Source organism: Rhinoderma darwinii, unplaced genomic scaffold, assembly GCF_050947455.1.
Source record: "Rhinoderma darwinii isolate aRhiDar2 unplaced genomic scaffold, aRhiDar2.hap1 Scaffold_545, whole genome shotgun sequence".
Classification (NCBI taxonomy): Eukaryota; Metazoa; Chordata; class Amphibia; order Anura; family Rhinodermatidae; genus Rhinoderma; species Rhinoderma darwinii.
In genome coordinates, this window is record NW_027464095.1 from 159746 (window position 1) to 171759 (window position 12014).

The window sequence follows — 12014 nt, forward strand, 5'->3', positions numbered from 1 at the left end:
TCGATTTGGTTAAAATACGCTTGAGTGAAAAAGATGCTCAGCTGAAGGAGATGGTGTCTTCACAAGATTTGCTAATCTTAAAGGATAAAGCCACTCTCTATTTACAGAAATTTCGTGGGGATATCGAGAAAATCAAACGCCAGAAATGGCAGCGAGATCTCGATGATTATGCCATGGACAAAGTCTATTGCTGGCAAGCCGAAGATTCTGACCCAAGGGGTCCCAGGAGGATTGAAAGAGGACCCAGAAGATGACAGAGGGGAGCTGAGCCTTATATCACAGATTCAGAACTCTCTGACGACCAATATGCTATACCTTTTTTAGGCGACAACATGGATACCCCTATGGGGGGAGAAAGCAAACCCGCAGGGGCGGGAGGAAGCACAGGAGGAAGAATGAATTTCAACAAGTCCAGGGGACGGATGACTTCAACACGGGGGACATGACAATATCAGACCAGGAAGAGAAATCCTCAGACCTAGTGGTGAATATATCGTCATGTGTGTTCACTGTCCCACAGGTCAAAGTTCTTAACCGTGGGTTGTCCTTCTGTCCAAGTTGTCCTATTGATTGGTTTAGGCTGAATTTAGATTTGGAAAGTTTCTTTAGGTCATTAAGACTTAAGGCATACTTTTCAGATCTACCCAAATGTGTGAATAACATATCTGAAGTTCTAACTAGTGAGATGTTCCGTCTTAGGGACTATGGGTTATTTAATAAAAGTAAGTTTCAACCGCCACAAAACATTCATGCTGTTGAGACTTACATTTCATTTGTTAAGCATCAGATAGACTCTCTAAAGAGAGATCAGAGTAGTCAATATATCCATAGGAACCTGACACGTAGTGAAAATGTTGCACTTAAGGAATTAGTGGATGATAAAAGTTTGACCATCAAACCTGCGGATAAGGGGGGTGCCATTGTTGTGATGGACACCTCCCTTTATCTGCAGGAGATGTCGAATCAGCTTAATGACACCAGTATTTACATGGAGTTATTGGGTGATCCCAAATTCACATTTTAGCGTGAATTGGATACCCTGATCACTAAAACATTCAGGAATAAAACTATTGATAGAGGTCTATGCGAATTCTTGCAAGTGAAGTTTCCTGTGACCCCAGTACTCTACCTCCTGCCTAAGACTCATAAGGACCCTGTTCGACCCCCTGGCCGTCCTATCGTGTCAGGGAGTGACTCTCTTTTTGTCCCGGCAGCCATGTTTATTGATAAAATTCTCAGGGAGTTTGCCATTGGTGCAGACTCCCACATCAGGGACACCTCAGACTTCCTGGTCAGAATTCAGGATCTTTTGATCCCTAACCAGTCGGTCTTGGTTACCCTTGATGTGGGTGGTCTTTACACCTCAATTGCCCATCATGAGGGCATTGATGCCTCTCTTTCCTATTTGGAGGGTTCAGGCTTTTCCGAGGACAAAATTGAGTTCATTCGATTACTATTGGAATTTATCCTTACGAAAAATTATTTTTTGGTGGGAGATAAATTTTATTTGCAGAAGAGGGGGACGGCTATGGGGTCGAATATGGCCCCTACCTATGCAAATATCTTTATGCGACGGATGGAGGAGGACCTTATCTATGTGTCCCACCACATCAGTCAGGTACTGCGGTGTTGGCGATACATAGATGACGTCTTCCTCATCTGGACTGGCTCTATCAATCAATTGCAGGATCTCCTTGAATTTCTTAATAATCTCAATCCCACAATTCTTTTTACCATGTCTTATTCCATGACTACCATTGATTTTTTGGATACTCGGATTTCAATTAGAGGAAACCAGTTGATTTCCGATCTATTCTCTAAAAATACGGATAGAAATAACCTTTTATATTACACTAGTGAACATCCAAGGACGATGTTAAAATCATTACCTTATAGCCAATTGATCAGAGTCAGGAGGGTGGTAAGTCAAGAGGACAGACTATCCTCACGCCTTGATCAAATGTGCAAACAATTTTCTGATCGGGGTTATCCCAAACACATTTTGGAGTCTAATAGGCGGAAGGTGGATTTACTGGACAGGCAGGATCTCTTGGATGGGAAGTTGAGTAAAGAAAAGAAGGCCGGCTTGCCTTTTGTTTCTACCTTTTCTCCTCTCAGTTCACTAATTGGTGATATCCTGAGGAAGGATTGGAGGGTGTTAAGTAGAGCCTTCCCAAACATTGGTGAATTTCAGGAAAGACCTATGATGGCATACAGAAAAGGTAAAACGATCAAAAGTAGCATTGTTAAAGCGGATATTGGGTCCTGTCGAAAGAGCCAGACTTTTCTGGCACTGCCTAAAAATGGCTGTTACCCCTGCCTTGGCTGTAACATTTGTGATAGTATGATTAAAGGTAGCTCGTTTAAACATCCCCAAATAGATAGAGTTATAAATATTAGAGGCTTTTTTACATGTCAATCATCCTTTGTGATTTATCTCCTGAGCTGCCCTTGTGGTCTATACTATGTCGGTGAGACCACAACGGAATTGCGTCTTCGGTTGAGAAATCACAAATCTAATATCAAAACTAAAAGACAAGATTTGCCTGTGTCAAGACATTTTGTTGAGAAAAATCACAGTCTGTCGCAATAGAGATTCAGAATCATTGATTCTGTGCCTCAGTTGAGACGTGGCGGTGACAGAGGTCTGGCTCTTAAAAGGAAAGAGCTGGAGTGGATCTATAGGTTAGATACCATGTCTCTCAAGGGGTTGAACATAGAGTATCCCTGTGGCCCCCATATCTAACATAGTGGGGGGTAATTTGCCCGTGACTCGGGGGGTTTTCTGTACGGTTTTCGCTCTCTATGGTGTAGTTTGTGTCATATGCATGTTTTAGAAAAATCTCTTGGGGGTCTGATTTTGACTCCATCTATATATGCATTTTTTAACTTTTTGTAAATTCATTTGTATTTTTGAATTGTGTGTTATTTATATTTCTAAATATATTTGTTTGTTTTGTTTTTTAGAAATATGACACTGTGTTGTCCACTGAAGGATGTTGGAAGGTAGCAGAGGCCGATGTACTAGGATCATCAAACTATATTGGGAATTTTCTCTATGAATCTGTCATTGTAATGTCCTGCATAGACCTCTGTGATGTTATGTATTGAATTATTGGCTTGTACTGCAATTTTGAACTGGAGCTAGGATTAACTTTAAGATCTCTTTGTAAATCCTTTTTCTTTATGTTTTTTAACCAAATGATATCATTATAAGTGTTTGTCACATTGTCAATAAATATGCACTTCACACTTGTGGAACCAATGGCTTCTTTTTATCGTGACATAATATGTCCGATATATTTTACATTCCAGGTTGGGATGAGTTGTTTGCCTAGTGAGGTTGCTTTAAGTGTATCTTTTGGTGACTATCGTCACATTGCATACTGGTTGACTGTGGGTATGAGCTATATAGCATCCCAGACTCTGCGATTGCAGTGTCAATGTGACTAACATAGATGAATTGCTGCGTATTATGAGCGTTGCGTTGCGTTATCTATTTCTTTTGATGATGCATCGCAGTGCCCATTCTATTCTACAGATGATGCTCTAATTGCAGCCAATTTATATTTTGACATTTTTTCTATTTACCTTGCGGTTATGTTGATATTTGTCACTTGCGTGTCATGGCTGGAACGCAAGTTCCGTGTCCGCGCATGCGCAGTGACAACTGCTCCGCTCGATGCGTTCCACTGGATTGAATATCCGGTTTGGACGCCATCTTGGAGCATGCGCAGTTGATGCGCGCCTATTCCACACGCTGGCTATGCGGACATTACGGATTGACTGCTTACTGTAAGTGTATTTACACCTGGATACAATTGGCCCCGGCCTCCTTCCTTATTGGTCTAATTATCCTTATTTGTCACTATTCATGCTGTTTACACGGGATCTAAATATAATTGTAACACTATGCATGCCTGTGTTTACTGTAAAGAGATGCACTTTTGCACTAATATTTATAAATGCTGTTGGATATTGTGTTCACACATATAATGGGTTTTGTACATCTAATGACTTGATTGTTAGCTGATGTGTTCCCTCTACTTATACTTGACACCATTGTGAGTTTGTCGTGGCTTGAGAAAGGTTCCTGTTGAACCGAAACGTTGCTGTGTTTTGAGGTGAATAAATCCACCCTGTTTTTCATCTGTCTTGGAGTCCTGGTGCCGTTACTATATTCTACGTTGTATTTCTATTCAAAATAAGGGGAACTGATTCATCCCCTGGTGACGAGCACATGGCCTGATTTTCTGGAGTTGTGGAGTGCTGTGTTTACTTGCTCTTGTTTCGTGTATATTTATATATAAAGTTAAAATATTAAAAGTTTAAAAAAAAGCAATGTAAAAAAAGTAAATTAACATAACTTGTATTGCCACGTCCGTAAAAGTCAGAGCTATAACAATATAACATTATTTAACCCACATGGTGAATGCATTAAAACAAACAAAAAATGTCGAGGGCAGAATCACTGTTTTTTGGTCATCTCATCTCACACAAACAATGGAATAAAAGATGATCAAAAAGTCTCATGAACCAATAAAAACGACAGCTCGTGCCACAAAAAAAACAAGCCCTCACACGGCTGCAGCGACGGAAAGAAAACAAAACGTATGGCTCTCAGATAATGGCGAAACAAAACCGCGCGGTGATCTCCATAAAAACGAAACCCAAAAAACAATGGAGAAATCTGTTTTTTTCCTATTTCACCCCACAAAGAAAGTTCTTTCAGTTTCCCATTTCATTAGTACAATAAATGGTGCCATGAAAAACTACAACTCGTCCTGCAAAAATCAAGCCCTCATATGGATATATCAACAGAAAAATAAAAAAGTTGTGGCTTTTGGAAGGTGAGGAGGAAAGAACAAAAATAAAAAAATTCTAAATGGCTGCGGCAGGAAGTGGTTAAGGTCTGATCCCCACAATTGTATTATGGCTCATTGCAGGAGGTGTATATTTAGGGCTTACTAACGGGATTGTATCTTGGCATTTCAGATCAGAAAAATAAAGTAATGGGGGGCTCATTTTTTACTTTGCTAGAGCACGCCCTATCTGTCTGCCTCTCACATATCCGTCTCATTTATATGCGAAGTTCTGCGGCATTTTCTATCACTATGTAGTTGACTTTGTGAAATTTTATTTTTGTGCTGATTTGGGTTGAAAGCTAAAATTAAAAAGTTATTTTCAGTCAGTTGGTTTGGTGTAAATGTCTGTCACAATACGGCCCTCATCCAGTGTCATTTGTACATCCAGATAGTGCAGCTTAATGTCGCTGATTGTGACCCCCAGCGATCAGATTTAATCTGTGTTGGAACTTGAGAAGTGTTGAATTCCCCTGCAGCGCCACCACAGGAGAAACTAAGCATTACACAGTGAAATCAATAAGAGACTTGTCCTTTCTTAACTTAGAATTCCCCAATAGGGTATTTACAATGGGTTTCTTATACCAGACAACCTCTTTAGGTTATAAAGGATTCTTATTTACTCCAGAACCATCTAGTTTTAGAAAAATAAAGTTACATTTCCACCTCTCCATTGTGGTAATCTGTTACTAAGACTTTTACTTATTAGTAAAAAGAACCTTCTCAGCATTTATTTGGAATAACAAACGTCCTAGACTTTCTTATAAGTATCTTATTATGAATTCCAGATTGGGAGGCTTCGGCCTCTCTGATTTATTGTCATATTATAGGGCCAACCATCTACGCCGATGGACCATATTGGCACATCGTGACTCGGGAAATATTTATGCCTCTTTGGAACTATCTCTTATGTCAGTTGGGGAAAAACAGGCATTTTGGGGTTTACGTTCAGCTATATCTAGCAAAATTTGCAAAGAGTCTTTACTTAAAGGTACCATCTCAGTCTGGCAAGAAGTGAATACGTTTTCTACACTGCTATCCTCCCCACCCTCCTTGATGCCCTTGAATTTACTTCCATGTTTTCAACATGGCTCTAACTCCTCCTCCTCTCCAGTTCCTTGGGATATATCGAACAATCTAACCATAGCTGATGTTCATGAGCTCTCAGGAGATACTGAATTAATGGATCTTGTTGAAAAAGCCAAGATCCTGCCAGGGAATTTCTTACTGACACATCAAATTCCTATAGAATGTCAAAAACTAAAGTTATCATGTATAACACCTAGGGCTACTACTTGGTTGGAAGATTTGCTGGCTCTCACCCCATTCACTACCCCGAAATTATCACAGATATATCAACATACTTTAATGATGCAAACAGATTTCAAACCGCGATATATTGGGAAGTGGGAACAAGAACTGGGTATACAGCTTACTGAACCTGAATTACGTTTCACGCTGGCGAATACGCATGGTTTCTCTAGGTGTACGAGAATTCAAGAAAACTCCTTTAAACTGGTAACACGGTGGTATAAAACACCACTAGTGCTTCATGCTATAAATAACTCAATCTCGGACCAATGCTGGAGGTGTAAAGGGGCAATTGGTTCAATGTCACATATCTGGTGGCACTGCCCCCTTATTCAACCATATTGGATTCACATAGAAAAAAGCATAAACACCATTTGCTCTCTTCATATAACATTAACGCCGGAATTAATATTACTATGGAAACCTATACCTGGATTTATGCCTAAAAAAAATAATTTACCAACCCATATGATAACGGCAGCAAAATTATTGATTCCCTTGTTATGGAAAGACACTCCCCCCCCCAACGTTTACACAATGGTTGGATAAGATGTTTGAAATTCAGCGATTTGAAGAACTTTCACACTGGGAATCTAAGACACGCGAGAAATAATTATCCACATGGTCTCCCTGGCTAGATTTCCCTGATTTTGCTAACCTCTAAATATTATACAGAATGAGAGCTCTGTTTAAAATGGTAAAATTGTATATATATGTCACTATGCCGGTACATTATATACCAAGATATGTTATGAGACAATGTTTGGTTATCTTGATAAATAAGAGATGTAATAACGACACATAAACAGTCATTTTACATACTGCTTTTATGTTCATTTAATCTACTTATCTGGACCCCTCAATTATCAAACCCAACCTACCTACCCTCTCCTTGCCTTCCCCTCTATCCCCCCCTCCCCCCCTTTTTATATCTTTTATACCTGTTATATTATAACGTTTGTTTTTCATTTCTGACTATCAACAAAGGCTCTGCGTAGCCACTGTTCTCATATAACGTTGTATACCTTGTTCAAATATTTCTACTAATAAAAACAGATTGGAAACAGACTTTTACTTAGATGAATTGTGTGCTACAACATTTACTAAACAATTATAGAGAAACATTTACTAAACAAATATTAGAGATTTTCAGCTGCAATATGTAAATATAAAAAAATGTAATATATATTTATTTATTTATTTATTTGGAGGCTTTGCTGCAGTGATTGGTATAATGCAGAGCAGGGGACCGTTTATGACATACCGTAAGCATTATGACATCACTGCAGGCAGTGATGTCATCAGAACAATGGAGGGTGTGGCATCTATAGCAGTGACATCACAATGGCGTGAAGTTCTAAGGACCCCAAGCGCGGTCACATCAGTGCCATATCTCGAGTTGATGCTGATGCTGAAACTTCACTTGGTTTTTCAAAGAGCGAATTTGTGCTACAAAGCGACTACTACATCATCTGTTCAGAGCACTTAAACACCAGTGCAACTTCTGAACATCGTGGTAGATTCCCTCTTATTTGAGGAATCCCGTTTTTCCATTGTTCCTGAATTTAAACATCAAGCCGCCTGCTACAAGGAACATTGAGTTACCGAGAACTCTTGCAGCTTGCAATAGACGAAAGTTCCCGGATAAATCAAGGTAAGTGGAACTTGTTATATCAGATACATTTAGGCTAGTTTCACACAAACGTGTCCGTTTTGCGTCCGCAAAAAATGCACCGTTTTTCAGTTGCAAAAAGGGATGATTATTGGCTTTCGGACCAAGGGCGGCGGTATTTCTCAAACAGCGCAGTTTGTGAACTGTTCACGTGCTGCTGTGGTGACAGTGTATCGTGAGTGGACAAATGGCACCATTGGGAATAACGGACATGGAAACTGCAGAGCACCACGTGCCATGTATTTGAGAGGTGAACGTTGGCTACCAGACGTGTGTCTAATACAACAGTTCAGCGAACCCGACTGCGTATGGGGCTCCGAACCCGACGGATGGTCACTGCTCCTATGTAACAAAGGTGCATCAGAGAAAATGGCTTCAATTTGCACGGCAGTATTGGTCTCAGAGCACCGATGATTGGCAAAGGGTTGTCTTCTCCGATAAATCACGTTTTCTGCTTCATCGAAAGGATGGACTTTACAACCATTGCTGGAAAAAGCTGGCGGCGACGTCAGCGTCTGGGGTATTTTTCCATGGCATTCTCTGGGCCACTCATCCATATGGAAGGCTCTGAACCGATTTAGATATGAATCCATCGTTACAGATCACATCCACCATACATGCTGATTGTCTTCCCTGGAGCAAATGGAATCTTAAAGCAAGACAATGCGACATGTCACACGACTATAAATGCCCGACAGTGGTTGGAAGAGCACGACCAAGACTTCCAAGTACTTCCCTGGCCCCCTATTTCTCCAGACTTGAACCCAATTGAGCATCTGTGGGACCACGTCAATCGTGTTGTTCGCTTTATGGATCCTCCCCCACACACCCTCCAGTAAATGTGGGATGTATGGAGTCAGCGAGGCTCCACATATGAGACCACTGACCAGCACTTTATTGAGTCACTCCCAGCCCGTCTACTGCTGTCCGTGCTGCACACGCCGGTTACTCTGGATTAGTAGTAGTAGTTATAATAATGTGACTCGACTGTGTATATATTCATAGTATCAAAACGGTTGTCCAAGATTAGAAAAACATGGGAGCTTTCCTCTAGAAAGAAGGCCACGCGAGTCCATAGGAAATGTCTGGTATTGATCTTTTTTCCCATTTTTTCTGTACATAATTAATATATGTTATACACATTGTTTCACATCTAGGCATTGCTGATGGAAGATTAAGATCTGGACATAGAAGGCGTCAGAGTGTGGAGCAGGATGAAGACCATGACAATGTCCCCGACAGGAGACGAAGACGTGGTCAAGTTCCACCGCGCCGTAGGTTGCAGCAAGAAGGAGCGGACAGAAGCCGGTCCCCATTACGACCTGAGCCAATAGAACAGTCTGAAACGACAAGTGGCCGTCGTATTAATAGTGAGACCGAGCTCAGAATTCCTGGAGAATCCCAGCCTGGGTCTACTCCATCAACTACTCAGGAGAGATCCGAAAGGCTGGAGGAACCAACACAAGACCCCAGCACCAGTGAGCCGCTACCAAACCTGCAGCCGTCCAGAGAAGGAAGCAGATCTCCTCAGCAAACATCTAACAGGCTGGTGGAGCCAACACCAAGCACCAGTCAGCTGCTTCCCAACCAACAGTCGACAACAGAGACCACAGACAGCAGACCTGTGCAGAGAAGACAACGTCGGCGAGGCAGGAGAGGCAGGCAGATTGATAGACTCCCATCTCGAACCTTTACTGAAAACGAAGACATCCAGTCCTGCACTATATGCCTAGAGGACTATGAGATTGGAGAGCAAGTCACCGTTCTGCCATGTTCTCACATATTCCATCTGCCTTGTATTGCACATTGGATCCCGACAAATCCACGCTGTCCCTTGTGCCGCGTCCATGCCTTTCAAAGAAAGAGGAGGAGATAAGTACCAACAGCTGTGGTACAAAAGAAACACCAGCAGTACAGGTATGATCACTGACATCTATAGTATTTTTGTGAAATCATGGCTGGAGCTTCGGCACCAGTATATTGCTGAGTGATTATCGTCTGGTCTGATTATTTTTTGTTTTGTCTACAGTACCACCTAGTCTTCTTCATCATCTTCACCTTGGACGCCAGAATCTCAATCTGCACAGAGACCTAGTAATAAAAGATCCCTGATGCCGTTTCCCAGAATCCATTTATGTGATACTGGAATTTCCCTTCGGGGATTAATAAAGTTATCTTATCTTATTTTATGCCTGGGACTCCCTTCTATCTTGGGTATTTCATATTCCATCTCGGTTGGATTGGCGTTTCGACTACTACTACATTTTGGCCTAAGACTTACATTACGCCTTAAAACTGGTGAGAATGGTGGCGTTCCCATGTTTACATAGGAGTAATGTAGGCCCCAAGATTACAATATTTAGGGTATGTTCACAAAAGAAGTGCAAGTCACTTCTTGGGCCGCTTTTGGAGCCGTTTTTCCTAGACAATATTGAAAACAGCTCCAAAAACTGCCGTAAAAAACGCTGAAAACCTTGAAAACAGCTCTGTATTTTCAGATATTTTTGAGTTTGCGTGTGAACATACCCTAATTTCCATCAATGTACAAGTGAATAGAAATTAATTACTAACATATACACCATCCAGACATAAGATTAAAACCACCTGCCTTGTGTAGTCCTCCTCGTGCTGCCATAATAGCTCTGACCCGTTGGGACATGGATTTCAGAAGATCTTTAAAAGTGTCCTGTGGTATCTGGCACCAAGACGTTAGCAGATCCTTTAACCCCTTCCTGCTCCTTGACGTTCTATTCCATCATGTTATGGCAACAGGAGGCCTAACAATGGCCTCCGGGTTTGTCATCTACGGAAGCCTAGTTTGTCCTGCCTTAGGTTTGCTGTCAGTGAGTAACTGACAGCACTTTTACACTGCACTACGCATGTAGTGCAGTGTATTAGAATAGCGATCAGGGATTCCTGACTTCAAGTCACCTAGTGAGACAAAAAAAAAACAGTTGTATAAAAAACCTTTTTTCAATATTAAGTCCTTTATTTAAAAAAACAAATTGCTAATTAATAACTATTTTGTGTCTTATAACCATCTGCCTTACACCACATTTTCTGTAATTTTTTCTGTTTTTCACTGAATGTATCAACCAAATTTTACCACTAACATAAAGTTCAATGTGTCACCAGAAAACAGTCTCAGAATCACTTGGATAAATAAAGGCATTCCAAAGTTATTACCACATAAAGTGACACATGTCATAGTTACATAGTTACATAGTTAGTACGGCTGAAAAAAGACACATGTCCATCAAGTTCAACCAAGGGACGGGAAAAGGGAAGGAAAAAATTTCTACACATAGGAACTAATACTTTTTTGTTCTAGGAAATAATCTAACCCTTTTTTAAAGCCATCTACTGTCCCTGCAGTGACCAGCTCCTGCGGTAGGCTATTCCATAGATTCACAGTTCTCACAGTAAAGAAGGCTTGTCGCCTCTGCAGGTTGAACCTTTTTTTCTCCAGACGGAGGGAGTGCCCCCTTGTTTTTTGAGGGGGTTTTACATGGAACAGGATTTCACCATATTTTTTGTATGTGCCATTAATATATTTATATAAATAAATCATGTCCCCCCTTAGTCGTCTTTTTTCAAGGCTAAATAGGTTTAATTCTTTTCATCTTTCCTCATAACTTAAATTCTCCATGCCCCTAATTAGCTTCGTTGCTCTTCTTTGTATTTTTCCAACTCCAGGGCATCCTTTCTATGAACTGGAGCCCAGAACTGAACAGCATATTCTAGATGAGGCCTCATTAATGCTTTGTAAAGTGGTAATATTACATCCCTGTCCCGCGAGTCCATGCCTCTTTTAATACACAACAATATCCTGCTGGCCTTTGAAGCAGCTGATTGACACTGCAAGCTGTTATTTAGTTTATGATTTACAAGTACACCCAAATCCTTCTCAACAAGTGACTCCCCCAGTCTAGCTCCCCCTAGGACATATGATGCATGCAGGTTGTTGGTACCCAGATGCATAACTTTACATTTATCTACATTAAACTTCATCTGCCAAGTGGACGCCCAAACACTTAGTTTGTTTAAATCCGCTTGCAATTCATGAACATCTTCCGTAGACTGAACTATATTACATAGCTTGGTGTCATCTGCAAAAATAGAAATAGTGCTATTAATCCCATCCTCTATATCATTAATAAATATGTTGA